The sequence below is a fragment of the Hylaeus volcanicus genome, chromosome 2 (genome assembly GCF_026283585.1).
Source record: "Hylaeus volcanicus isolate JK05 chromosome 2, UHH_iyHylVolc1.0_haploid, whole genome shotgun sequence".
Lineage (NCBI taxonomy): Eukaryota > Metazoa > Arthropoda > Insecta > Hymenoptera > Colletidae > Hylaeus > Hylaeus volcanicus.
This window is the reverse complement of record NC_071977.1, coordinates 3,458,371-3,473,713: the sequence shown is the minus strand read 5'-3', so window position 1 is coordinate 3,473,713 and position 15,343 is coordinate 3,458,371. Positions and strand designations below refer to the sequence as shown.

General features: G+C 38.6%; 1 protein-coding gene and 1 long non-coding RNA gene across 5 annotated transcripts in view; one reads left to right on the top strand and one right to left on the bottom strand.

Moving 5' to 3' along the window:
* The window catches only part of LOC128884809 (klarsicht protein), a 168,879-nt gene that overhangs the window by 103,438 nt on the left and 50,098 nt on the right, over positions 1-15,343 (bottom strand). The window lies entirely within an intron of this gene.
* LOC128884818 (uncharacterized) lies at positions 13,242-14,809 on the top strand. Its single transcript, XR_008459487.1, has 2 exons — positions 13,242-13,583; positions 14,171-14,809. It is a non-coding gene; the product is annotated as an uncharacterized LOC128884818 (long non-coding RNA).

Genomic DNA, 15,343 nt, shown 5'->3' with positions numbered 1-15,343 from the left:
GTCAGAAGAGTAAAGTGTCAAAACACTGAATATGTCAGAAGACCAAGTTATCAGAACACTGAATATGTCAGAAGACCAAGTTATCAGAACACTGCATATGTCAGAAGACCAAGGTGTCAGAACACTGAATATGTCAGAAGACCAAGTTATCAGAACACTGAATATGTCAGAAGAGCAAGGTGTCAGAACACTGAATATGTCAGAAGACCAAGGTGTCAGAACACTGAATACGTCAGAAGACCAAGTTATCAGAACGCTGAAAAGTACAACCTGGTCTCTATTCGCGCCGAGATCGCAACCTACTGCGAGACTAAAAGTTGACCGACACGGTGCACCGAAACTCGGGAAGGAGCACGGTGATCGCCCATGGGAAAGTTGGGCGATAGATGTTACGGTGTCGCGGGGCGAGCGAGCATGTGCTCGTACCGAGGACACGGGACGTTCTTATCCGTGATACGGAGCTAAGTAGTACATAATTCACGGTTGAATCCACTCCGAGATTACGGTTACGTTGAAACCGCTCGCGGATCGCTACTCCGGTAGCTGGCTGGGCAGATATCGACCGACAGTTATTGACTTTCGTGCCGCTCGCGGATTCCGTGTATTTTCAGCGAAAACGAAACGCGAGCACGTGATATCGGGACGACGCCGAGTACACCGACCGTGGAGCAATCCCAGATATGAATGGAGTTATTGCTCGCCTTGGAAATGCCACGCGTACATTTGTTCCGAATGAGATTCAGCTTTCGAGCTGGGTAAAAACGATTCGTAATCGAAAATTTCGCGCTGTGGTTGGCTACCGAGCAATTTTCCACGGTATGCGATGATTGCTTCATTGATAGCGCCGAATACGTGCATTGTTGAGTAAATAGACTGACTGCGTGATCGTATAGTACGTGTTGGTGAAATGGTGACAAGCTCCATTTGTAAGTAATAAATTAAATTAGATGTAAGTTCTGGCGCTATTAGTTTTTCCGTAAGTAGACGCGTTAAGGATATACGAAGCTCAACTTTCTTTTTTTTAATAGAATGAGGTACCTTTTTATGCATCAAGTAATACAGCTAAACATTCTTTATAAAAAAGTACGGATCTACGTATGTCGAAAAGCTAATCGTTTAGAAGGTATTGCAATTTAAATCATTGTAAAATTCGTGCTTACAATAGCTTACATCGTTCAATACAACGACTACTTGGATCGCAGCATTTTTGAAATCGACGAAGTAAGCATCAAGTAATGCAGCTAGACATTCTTTATAAAAAAAGTACGGATCTACGTATGTCGAGAAGCTAATCGTTTAGAAGATATTGCAATTTAAATCATTGTAAAATTCGTGCTTACATTAGCTTACATTATGTATTTACAGGTATGGTGGAATATAACGACCACTTGCATCGCAGCAATTTTAAAATCGACGAAGTAAGGCCTGGCCTACGTTCTTTAATGTATCGGCCGACATTTTGCCACATTCGTCGATAATATGCTGCTTCGTATCACTCGCTGTAGTTTTGAAACTTTCGCGTAAACTTTATCGTGCAAATAGCCCCGTAAGAAAAAATCGAGCGGCAAAATCAACGCGTTTCAGAAGGAGTACGAAATCGCCGTAGCTGTTGGAGACTATAAGAATGGAGAGTCGTTGATCTTTGACGGTATATTCGCGAGCTAACCTCGACGGGTTCGCAACGTGGGCGTGCAACACATCCACGCACGGCCGGAGCTATAATCGTGGCCAAAGCCATTTGAATGGGGAGTCGGGCCGATTACCTTGGAAGCGTGTTTCAACGTGTTATCAAGAAACTCGCATGTTCCTTGAAACCGAACCAACGCCGTACTTGCAAGCACATTAGCCTCTGGGTAAACAGAATCATGACTGCAATTACGTATCTCGAATCGCGCCGCGATATGATTCGAATGAGACTCGGAACCGCTACTTTACCGATTTGTACACGATTGTTTGGCACATTTGTTAGCGCGCAGCTCGTACGTATCGGTCGGTTGCGTGTTTGGCAAATTAACCCGTAATCGCCAGTTATGCGTAAAATTTATGCGTTCGGCGAACAAGTGGTACAAATCCGTTTCGTCGATTTCTACGGAATCCGCACAGACTGCGGATCTCTATGCAAAATAAAATCATTGTAAACGTACCTATCAAAATCGAACCTAAATAGCAATTTATTTGATTTTGGAAATGTTCTAACGTGAACCTTACTTTCAATCTTTTTTATATTCTTGCATATCGTGTGCATTTCGTAGGTTCTTGCACATTCAAATTTCGTATGAATCCATAATGATCCGAAGTCTAGTAATATCTAATATAGATATACAGACAGTATTGTAAATATACGTACCCTCTGTATCAATTGAAAAATATTATTTAAATGAAATGATAGGTTCGATATTCTCGAATATGTAAATGTTTACGAATATGTACACGAATGAACTTTGCACGTGTACGTACAGAACAGAAACTGATATCACGAAGCGTGTTTACAGGTTGCTGAACATCGTGTTGTGAACAATCTTAGCCGTCGACCAAGCCGAAGAGTTATAATTAAGAAAGACAGAAATATATCGAGTGTCCGAATATTAATGCGACGCAGGAATATTTATATCTCTGTTAAACAGAACATACATTCTAACATATCACGCAATGAAGAATATATAAACTGAATAATGATCGGGTGTACATTGTAATAACAAATAAAGTACTACAGTGTCCGAGTGTTGAAATGTTTGGGCGTTTTTTACCTACGTTTCGTAGCACTTTCTCAACCCAGTCGAACCTCTAACCCTTCTCTTTCTACAAAAGCTCGAGGAAAAAATGAGATACTTCTACAGAAAAACAAGGAAAAATCCGCGATTGAATTTAATTCGCAAAGGATTGAATCGGCAGTGCAAATCCTATAATTTCTACCTCGGTTCTTCGTTTCCGGCAAAGAAGTGCGACGATGGTTGAGGCCCTCTAGACCTCGTTGGCAATTTCGTCAAAACAGGCCGTGACGATTTTGATTAAGTTTCACCCATTTGCGCAATTGCAGTATCCGGTCAGCGGACCGTGACTATGATTTATCCGAGAACTCGTTCGCTTTCTAAGTTTATCGATACGACGACGGTTCTCGCAGCCTGAAACGAGGAGTCGTGACTGGCGAACGATCCTCGGCCCTGAGATCCACGGTAAAATCTCGACGGATTTGAAACGGTAGGCCGATATAACCGTAGGCGTGGTCCCCCATTGCCTTCACGGCGTTTCGAATCCGCTGATGGAAGTATCGTTGAAATTGTTTCGAGGAACCGTCGAAAGGTGCTCGTGGATTCGGTCGATTCACTCCGTTCCTTCAGCCAGGATTCGACGATTTATCGCGATACATTTCCATCTTTTGCTTGTCACTTCGTGGCTTCTTTGGCATCGACTTCCGAGCTATCGAACGATCGATCGATACGCTCGTAAAGTCTGCTCGACTTTAACTCCTCGACGCGTTTCGCGAGTGGCACCGAATAATTCCGAGACGTTGAAGAATCCCTCTGGATCTTCAATTCGAGTTAAAAAATCTTCCAGTGCTTAAAAATTTGTTTTCGGAGTTCTTTTTCGCGGTTTCGTTTGGAAACCTCATCGTTTAGATTAGAGTTACTTTGGCTCATTTTATGTAGACCAGCTAATCGTAAAACTCGTCTCGTCCGTAAATAGCACACGACCCACAAACGTGACATCTTTTTCGCGTCTTCTTTGTATTTCCGTGCAAAACGCCAAACGCCTTCGAAATCGAAGTTTTAAGTGTCTTGTATCAGAGCTTAGGGAAAGCTATTAGAATGTAATATAATACGAGGGAAACTCGAGACACTGCAGACAAATTCAGAACGGAACAATCATAGAATTCGAGGAAAAACGATCAGTGTCGCGTTTCTTCAATCTAAAAATAATCGAAGCCCAACTAGATGAATTTCAGGGTTTTTATCGGTTCATTTCTTTCTCCCTATTGCCAAGTATCTGGCAAACCAAATATTCCAAATCTCGTAGTAACAATCGTAAGAGTTACTCAGTCATTTTACGACACAGTTTCTCCTAGCTATAAACTCCAGTGTTTCGCCATAAAGATCCGTTAAATCCCTTACTTAAATTACACGAGTTGAACGTAATTTCAAATTTTTTGTTTACTCGTCTCTCAAACGACCCGTCTAATCTGTACAATTTCAGCCTCGTGCGGATTTATCGCGGTCTTCGAACTCCTCTGCAACTAAATTCGCCACGCGGAATTGCCAGTTTCCGTAAAACGCTAATCAGATTAATTCGCTGTACGCGGGATAACAGTACGCGATTCCTTGGGTTCCCGCGCGATTCTCTCGCGCATCTCAATAATATCCACAATCCTATTCGCCGGCGAACGATTCGTTCTTTTTCACTCGTTGAGAATGCCACGCGCGTTAAGGAGTCTTTCAAGAATCTGTGGAAGGAAGATAACAGGTCCACGCGAGCGTAGCTTAATCGAAAATATGAAACAAGTAGAAATGGACAAATTGAAAGGTGGACGTTCTGTAGTAACCCTTTGACGAAGTAAGCATTTTTGGGAAATACACACGGTTGAAGGTCCATTTACACGTATCCGTAACGTGTCAGTTCCGTATCCGTTCGGTTCCGTAATGTTCCATCAGTGTCAGTGATTTGAAATATCAAATTATGAAAATATGAAACAACTTCTGTTGTTTTTGAATAATCATGTTCACACACGTCCGACACCGCTCCGTGACATTACTGGTTCCGTTGTGGATACGTACCTGACATGTTACGGATATGTGTAAATAGACCTTTATAAGTAATTTCTGCTCCGTAACATAAACAATATTTCATTTCTTATATACAAAGGGTGACTCTATATGAAAAAATAAAGACTGATTTTCAACTTGTCAACTAAAAAAAAAAAACTAAAAAACATTATTTCAATTGCAATAATTGCAAGTCTAAAGGTCGATTCAGACTATACGACACGGACCGGCACCGACACGACAAAACATTAAAACGCGCGTTTTAATGGAACTAATCACACTTGACAGACACCGACCTGAATAGTTTCATTAGAACGCGTGTTCGAATGTTTTGTCGTGTCGTTGCCGGAACGCGACGGTCCGTGTCGTGTAGTCCGAATCGACCTTAAGTCTCGAATTCATTTTACACTCGCGAGCTCGTCTACGAAAGATAAAACGAGGTGAATTCAAAGTGACGGTCATGAGTGACCACCGTGCGAGTGGAAGTATTAAACAACGTCTGATCGTATCCGCGGCGAGGCTGCAGAAACGCATAAATCCATAAGTCCGATCGTAAAGCGTCAAGAAGTAGCCGCGGCCGTTTATTATAAAATATAGCAAGAAGACCGACTGGCCTCGTCTCTTTATCTCGCCACGGGGTTCTGTAGTAGTAAATTCCATCTCGCGGAACGATATCGGAGCGGCTGCATCGACCGCGATACTTAGCGATTTATCTATCGCGATTAATAGCAACTTAATTCCGCGAGCGATATCGGGACGCGGTACGTATTTTCGCGACTTTAAAGCCTACTTTGTAAATATCTAATTGCGCGAGTCGGCGCTGCCCGGTCAGATCCAACTTCTTAATTACCGATTCGGTGCGCAACGAGTGCACGAAAACTTACTTGGAGCGCAACGAGACTTCGAGTCGCTCGCTAGACGAACATCGTAAAGTACTGGATATCTATCGTACGATAAAATTTATGGGAATCCGCGAACGTGCAATGGGACCGCCGAGTCTTTTTTTACGACGAGCCGTTTCCCTCTGAATTTTTCTCGCGAACGTTCGCTGCTCGAATTTAATACTTCCTGGAGATCATATCGACCAATACTTTACCGTTCTACTTTCGATAACATCTGAAACACAATACGTTCTAATTCCTGGCCACGACGTTCGTTTATGGGCTGTAAAACTGGCCACGTTCTTCTAGGGGCACTATTAACGGCACAGTTTTTGCGCCACAGCTGAACGGACAGTCACGAAACTCGCGTAGCGGTTACAGTTCCGTATTTGGCAGATTGAAAAAAGATGCTCCGTGGATGTCCTTCGTGTCAGCATGGGATTATCAAAAAACGGGACCCGCTGACGTGATGGATCTCGGCGCGATGTGTTCGACAGACACGTGACGGAGTCGGATTTGAGTCTGTTCCGGTGATACGGTGCTCGAAAGTAACGGATGATCACGCGATTGAGCAGTTTCGGAAAATTCAACACTACTCCGTAAAAAGTTATAAAATATATATATATATTATCTTTTTTAGAAGGCAGAGGACTAGGTTTCAATAATTAAAGAACTTTAGGATCTTAATTTTTAATAAAACAAAAATAATATGGAATATATTTCAAGTATCACACTTGCTATTCAAAAGCAAGATGTTCGAGCTACTTTTGGACAATTTTTTATATTAAATAATAATAATAATATAAATAATATATATATATATAAAAATAAATAAATATATAAAAATTATTGTCTATATTATTATTATTATTTAATATAAAAAATTGTCCAAAAGTAGCTCGAACATCTTGCTTTTTAATAGCAAGTGTGATACTTGAAATATATTCCATATTATTTTTGTTTTATTAAAAAATAAGATCCTAAAGTTCTTTAATTATTGAAACCTAGTCCTCTGCCCTCTAAAAAAGATAATTCACTTTTTTGCTCCTAGCTTGCAAAAACGGCGTAGAATCAAGGTACTCTATTTCTTTGGTTACAATAGTACACTTTTCGAAAGTAACAACTACATTTATCTTAACGGTTTAACCATCTGCTGGACATCTGCTGGATCTGAATTCGAGAATCTAATTTTTATTATCATTTTTAAACCAGTTTTGGTAAAGAACCAAAACAAAATGATTACAACGTTAAAAATGCTTAAAGGCATTTCACCAAAATTAGAACTTAGTAAAACGACTCGAAATTCGTCGAAGGACCCTGGGAAACTTGTTAAAATAATCTAGAATTTTTTAAATGAATACCGATACGAACATCCTCAAACAGATCCGCTATCCAATGATTTTGAAAAACGAAACGAAAATCTACAGTTACGATTCTTTTCACCAACGATATATATCGACATATAAATTGTACAAATTCGTAGTAAGAACGGTCAATGCAAACGATGAAAGTGCATTGAAGTGGCAATAAAACATAAGCCTGAAAAAATATCGCGGAATGTTTACCACGGTGGGTTAAAGAGACAACCTCGAGAGTACCGCGCACAAATCTCTCGGGAATGTAAAAGCATTATCGGCCGTTGCATCGCACGAATTCGGTTGCAATTAAAATTACATAATTTCCTATATTCCCGTCGATTCGCGGGGGGTTCAAATCCGCTGCTGGGTCGCTAGCGTGGCTGGCAATAATTTAAACCAGTGTTTCTCAAACTGTGATTCATAACTCTTCGAAAATTTTATAGTATTTACATATACCACAAATGTTACCTTTTATTTCCTACTAATAATTACGTACCGACATTTTCTCGTAACAATTATAAATCCATAGAATGTGTTTCGTTTCGACTCGATCAAAAATCACTGAATGTCAAAAGTCTAACGATTATCAAAATAAAAGTGATCGAATTGCCTTTAGTTCCACCTCGAAAGTTCTGAATTATGAACAGAGTCATTTATACAACAGTCGGTTTGTAAATGAAATTTTGAACTTTTAATGGAATACTTTATTTTAAATCCTTCGTTGCATTGTGTTGCATACGCTCGATATTCGAGTGTTTCCTAACTGTAAAAAATCCTAATCAAGTTTCCTCTAGTTCTCGAAATAGTAAATAACGATAAAAAAAAAAAAAAGTATTTAGGTGGATTTCTTTACTCGCTTTTTCTATAAATTTGGGACGTATAAAATAACAACTTCCACGTGTCGAATTAGATTTAAAGAAATCATTCGTCGAATATAATAAAATAAAATCTCTATTCCCAAATATAGTTAAACCACGAAGCTTTTGTTGAGTCGTCGTCAGACAGATTTCTACTCGTTACGAAGTGCTCCTCCTTCCTTGCCGATTCGCGTAACAAAAAATAATATGGTATCGTGAGAATCAAGAACCACTGATTTAAGGAAACGAGCATCCGCGTGCACGAGCTACGTAACGACTCATAAATAAGCGAATGATGCCGTCGCATGACTCATTGACTCGTTTTCTAAGCGGTTCTCTCTCGCATTGACACGGGAACACGCGAGAACCAGCGGAGACTGAAAGTCCTAAAATCACTTTCCATCGCTTTTATTCGGCTCGATTTAGTCGCGGCGGACACGCATCGCACGGTAGGCGAGATTTCTCGGAGATTAATCCGCGATAATAAACGAGTTCCGGATAAACCTGTATCTCTCGTAAACAATCAATCTCTGTCCGTATATCTTCGATCGTTCGTTCTGTTTTCTCACGCATCCGTATGCAGTCGGTCACGCAAACTCCGTGCTCACCTGTTCCACACGTTATGAAAAATCGAAGAGTACGCGATGTCATAGAGGACTGTTTTCCTTCGTGTCCGTCTCAAAAATCGATAAGACACCGACACAATGAATAAACTAGACTCTATGAATGAATGAATGACTCTAGACTAAAAAACGAAGGACTTTCTGAAAGGGGATTTAAATATGCTTCAGTCGTGACCTTCAGGTGACCTTGGGTACCAAAAATGTGATAAAATCGTAGAACGATATTAGAATCGCATTTGAACTTGGACCAGACAGCTAAGAAATACGATTAAAGTGCGAGAAATAATTTCAATACATGATTACGTACTTTTTGACTCTTTGAACGATATAATTGTAAATTGCGGATCAATAGTCACATTCGGTAAAAGCTACAATCTATTTTGGATAACAGGATAACGAAAATTAGGCTCGTTACTCACACTTTCCTCTCCCAGGGATTTAAAGATAAACAGTGCTCTCGTGAAATGAATATTTTGCTTACCTGAAACAAAAATAAGGCTCACGTCAGAAAATGTATAAAGATAAAGGACGCATGATGAAGATAATAGTTTAGTCGACAGGTGTTTCCTTATTAAAAAATAAAATTCTAAAACTTACTTTGGGAAACCGTTTGTTTCTTAATTATTTATACGAAATTGTATTATCTCTTCCTCTTTTTTTACAATAACAATACATTGATCCAGGACCTTACTAAATGGTTTATGAAGTAATACCGAGATGTCCTCGTAACAAATAGTAGAAACTGAAGTAAACAACCTACGTATTCGTATCAATAATAAATGCTCGTGATTACGTTTACACTATAAAATATTTCTTTCTCTTTTATCTATGTTTATGCATGACGACGTGAAATTAAAATTCATAGCTAAATACGTATGGCCCGCGAAATGGTTTAATGTAACGCACGTGAACAATTTTCATACAAGATACATTGCCATCAATAGTCATGCTAAAGACAGAGCAGTTAGGTCCATTCATCAGCAGTCGTCTCTTAGACAGTCGCAGAAACAGGCATGCATAATTCATCACTTTCGTTGCACATAGATCACTATAATTCATCACTTTCTTTGAGCGTAAATTAGTATAACTCATACTGTGTTACGTGTTAACACCGCAGGAAGGTGAAATTTCAAACACGCTGGTCTATAATATTATCATTTATACGGCGTGTTAGAAAGTATAACCAATTTTTTTCTGTGCTCCGGTATACAAGATGAACCGCTTGAAGGGACAAGTACGTTTCTCTAAAAATTGTAAGCATCCGTATTAATGTATAATGATTCGATCATTATATTTAGAAACTGGTTCCTTATCAGAAATGATAAAAATTAAACACAGTATGAGAATTTTCCACCATTCTATCGCATTTCATTATTTTTTATTTGAATTTGCATCTACTGTATCAAGTTTTATACTTCAAATTATGATATATTTGATGATTATATTGTACTTCCAAAAATATTCTGCCACGGAACCATTCAACTGCTTCATTCTTTTATAATTATAATTACTGTCCATAGTAAACAGAACAAAAATTTAATAATAAAAACAAAATCGTTCCTGATCATGTCAAGAGGACCACTTCAGTTTGTGATCGTATAACTGAATAAACTATTTTACTATTATCTATTATACACTACCACGTGTGCTCAACAATTGCAAAGAAGCGTATTTGCAATTTAAATGCAAGACTTTTACGACTGATTATACTTAGATGTTCGAGGGTGGAAAGCTGCGTGACTGATTAACCCCTCGACTACGTCTTCCGTACGAGGAACGGACGTCCTTTGCCTACCATGAATAATATGAAACGTGGGTAACCGTTCTAAATTGCGCTACACTAAGTTGAACTAAACAATAGAATTATCGACACTTTCGCCACGACACGGTACTAAGACACGTCGCTACGGAAAGTTAATGCCTGATGACGCGGTGCTTTTTCTCGCGAGGAAATATTAGTCTTTTTATGGTCTAACCTAATTTCAGTAACGGTAGGCAGTAACGTCGCGTTACTCCGTGTGTCGTAACATATTATACTTTTTGCTAGTTAATCTTCCCTTCACTTCAATATAGAGGATAATAACCGACAGCGTGCAGTCACAGTCTGTTCAGATTATAAGACGCGCCTCTTCGAGCTCGAAATCCGATTATTTATAAGGCAAGACTTTACCAAGCTGTAAGAGATTTCATCTTCGGAGTGGAGACTCCCCTCTGGACCGTAAGAAGATTATAGGAGTTTGAGTACCGAAGGTAAGAGAATTGAAAAAGTTCACGTGACGAACGTCTCACGAGTCATATTTGAATTCATTAAATGTAATTTAAGTTTATTCGTTGATTTTTAACCCTTTGCGGTCGTATGCACGCTCTCAATCACCGAAGCTTATTTACCGTCCCGGTTGTACAATATATCTGCTCTCAGTCGCCACGGCAAAGAATCATACTAATCTTATATCGTACTCCGCAGACTGACGATAATAATAGATTCTAAGACGTTAGTGTAGTAATAGATTAATAGAAAGAGACGTTAAATTCTTCAAAGACAAAAATATTAAATATCGTTACTTTCTCTGTAGCAGATTGCAATAAATATACCGTTTATATAAACGCGACGAAAAATTTCTTACTCAAACAAAGATGAGAAATCAAGTTAGAGGTAATCATTTCTAAGCAGAAATTCTTCTTTTCCCTATTATTAACTTCACGTGCTTTGCTTATAACACGATAAAGAAAAGCGAAGAAACCCGTGAAGTTCAAGACTCATCCACTGAAGCGCACGCTAAGCACCGCATAATCTTCAAAATCGATTATCTCAAAAACGAGGATACTTACGAAAGACTCGATTCAACATTTTCAATTTCTTTTTACGCGTACAAGTATTCCCACTCCCATTTCCCAAGTTATAGGACAATGGTGTAATATGCTTCCTTTTTACTTTCGAGTGTTGATCCACAATTTGAACTAGACTGGTATGATTTATAAACGAGAAAGGTACATCATTGGCAAAATATGTGAAAAGAGTACAGTTTCTCCGTTCGTGGTACCAAATTATTTTGTATCAAAATTAACGTTTATCATTTGTAACAACTACACGATTCTTAAATAAATATAATACCAGTAAAAGAAATCATCCGAAAATTATTGAAAATTTAGTAGCAAATTATTTTGTATCAAAATGAACGTTTATCATTTATAAAAATCGCACAATTCTTAAATAAATTATAATACCAGTAAAATAAAACATCTGAATGTTCTATAAATATGATACTGTTACGTAACGACGTTAATCTTAAAAGAAATGAAAATTTGTATCCTCTCTAAATATTCTCAAGAACATAGAATTAAGATTCAGCACAAACAAGTTTACTTCGTCTTTGCACTCTCCAACTTTGGTTTACTCGACCCGCTTCTCCGAATCATCCCTTTACGTTTTCCAGTATTGATTTCCCTAGAAAGGTAATATTCCTTAAACAATAACGGGGATGGGAATTCCTCGCTTCTGCGAAGCCATAATCACATGGCGTTCCGGAGACGCGCTAACGTGTCGCCTAAGGTTTCGTGTACACGCGCAAAATGTTCACGGGTCTATGTACATAGTTCACACCCATTGAGCATAAAATGATTTCTTAGCGAGCGCTTATAATCCGCGAAAGGAATTTCGAGCACGCAAAAAAAAGTGCGAAGCCTTTTTCAATCTCGAGATCAATGAAATTTGGAAAATGCGTTATTCGATCTCTGCGTGAATATGAAATTGCACGTACGTATATTCAAGAAAGAACTGAAATTGCATTATATCGTATTGAAAATAATTATGTACAAGTATTCTTTGTTAACGTATTCATTTTACTATTACATTCGATTACAAATGAATGCACATCTGTTTGTATCCAAGTATAGTGTACAGATGTTTCAATTTTCATAAAAATAATTATTCCTTCTTGATAGTTATTTATTCCAGATCTTTTTTAATTTCGAAAACTTCCTGCCAAGCAATGTAATAAATTGACCGTGTATTAAATGTATACGTTACAATTTAAATCAATATTTGTATTACTAATCTCAATTTGAATATCGAATCTATGTATGCAAGCTCTATTTATCTTAAACAGAATATAAAATAATAAAATGGATACGTTAATGAAGAATGGATATCATTGATTTAAATTTAATACCGTCAGTCGTTTTCATCTTTGAGTTTCTACTCGTGACCTTTCTTAATTTAAATATATAGTACTTCTTACGTTTCCAATGATTTTATTTATCTCGCAAATCGCAAACGTTTCCTTTTAATTACCAAATGTATCGCATTTCCCTTACAGATCCAAGTTCAGTTCGTAATGCATTAACGTTTCCATTGGAATTAATCAAAAAGATTATATTAAACCATTCATTGCCAACTACGAGAGTTCAAATCTCGTAGTTCAAATTGATTGCAATTACTCAAAGGATAAGTTTATATCATTTCGAGCCACGAATTATTGCAAAAGGAGATCGTAAATTTTCTTTATAAGAAACCAAATGAATACTTTTGCGTAGATCGGAAGTTTCGAGCACCAATCGTAGCACGCCTTGTATTTAGACGCTTAAACGCACATTATGGAATAACGAAGTAATCGTGGAAGCCCTAAATCCGGGGAGCTTGTCGTCGCGAGCCCGCTGGAAGATTTAACATCAAGCGCCTGCTTCGAGGGCTTCTCTTCACTTTAAAAGGATGAACTACGTGACATTGAACGTCTCTTTTTGCGAACTCGTAACAGTCAACCCGGTAGTACTTTCCGCCCGTGGGAAACGCGAGACGTATTACTGTGGAGCATCCTGGATTGTATGCACCTTATCCCTGCATCGAATTAAATCCCGCTGCAACAAGACCAGCGAGATCCTCTCCCGTGGCTACAAAAACTTGCAGAACAGTCCGCGAGCAGAAACGTAATATCGAATCGTCGTCTTCTTCGTACGCTGGAAACAAGCGTCGCGATGATGTGACTTCTTTACGGCTCATCTGAATCATGGAATTCATCGTTTCCGAAGGAGCAACTTCTTTCAGAGAATTTTTGGTCGGAGTGGCCAATTAAGACCTATCGAGGCCCATCAAGGCTATAATACTTGGCAGGTTCGTTTATTTTAGAGCAAATGTGCTTTTGTTGCTCGATATTCATCTACTATCGATATATTACTGTTAATCTCTAATGATTACGAAGGTAATTATTTGAATAATTCTCAAGTGCTGTTTGGTTTTATTTACTCTAAATCGTGCCTCTCGTATATTTACGTTACGAAATAATAATTTTATAATTATGTTCAAAGGCAGTAACTATTTTTACCAAATTATTTCGTTTTTCAAATGTCTCTGAACTTTTTGTTAGACACTATATCGATCGGCGCGATAGATCGTATAACTATTTTTACCAAATTATTTCGTTTTTCAAATGTCTCCGAACTTTTTGTTAGACACTATATCGATCGGCGCGATAGATCGTATACAACATGGCGGAGTGTTACTGACGCCCTTCTTCTTTTTATCTTTATCCTCTCGTTATCATACATATACAATCTTATTTTTACACGTGTATCCTTTAATATTTCATTATTTTTGAGAAATTTTTGTACGTCACTGATACGCTAAATTTAATTCGTTTAAATTACATTTTCATGCTTTATCGTTCTAAAAATAATTGAATACTTCTCCTACCTATATAGGTGTATCAGAAAGATTAAAATTAAAAATTGAAACTTGGAAGTAGCATACTGAACGACAGACCACTCGAACACGTTCTCTCCTCGAGTTGACGTCATGAAAAGGAACAATAACATCATTGTTATTAATAGAAAAAGCCTTCCGTACACGATTCGTTCATACACCACGAATAAATAAAGCAAACCAAAGGATATTAAATACGATATCGCAACGAGAAAGCCAAGGAAAGAAACGAAAATAGAAAACGAAGTTTAATTATTCAATAAATATCGCCAATTAATCATCGCAGGAATGAATTCGACACAATCTCCCCGTTGATCGTTAAAATAGATAGAGACGCGTGGAAATGGAGAATAGAATGATTTCTCAACACTGTCGAGTTCGTCTTCGTGTAACGCCTAAGAACGAATACATCACCATTATTTCAACAAATCCGCGACTCACGAAGAGTACAGCGGATAAGAAATTACTCGCGGAATATTGCACGTTCGTTGGAATTCTATCGGCGCCACGAATTACAGGCCGCTGCGGACCTTGCACTCCGCGGCATGCGCCTCGAATGCATACGGTATTCTCGATATACCGAAAGAAATGTACGGGAAGAGAACGATAAAAAAAAAAAAAGAAAGAAAAAAAAAAGAGCGGCTCGTAGGCAAAAATTTTCAATTCCCTTTCACTTACGGCCGCGGCTGCAACGGAATGACGCAACTACCGTAACGTATCGACGGTTTCCATTATGTATCCTCGCGATCATGCATCGCGTGTAATGCTCATTTCAGGAAAGACTCGCGCCGCGGCCTTCTCCGGGTCCCTGACTGCACGTTCCAAGAGTATCCTCTGAACTCGATTGTAATCGCGATACGCGCAACTCAATTCTCCTAGGTTTTACTTTCACGCTGTCTCATAGATGGATACGGGCTGGATTTCTAACCAACTGACCAATCCGATGACGCGATTATCGATTAACCCTTTAACCACGGTCGCACGATCCTGGAGAGCCAGGACCAAAACCGACTTTCGATACAGGATTTTATACGATACAGTATGTTTCAGTATGTGATACAAAAGTGATACTAGTTAAAATCGAGGGTATAGACTGTTAGGCGTTTCAAGTCTAGGTAGACTGGAAAGTAATGTCGTTTCTAATCTCGATACTTATTTATCATTCGTCATAT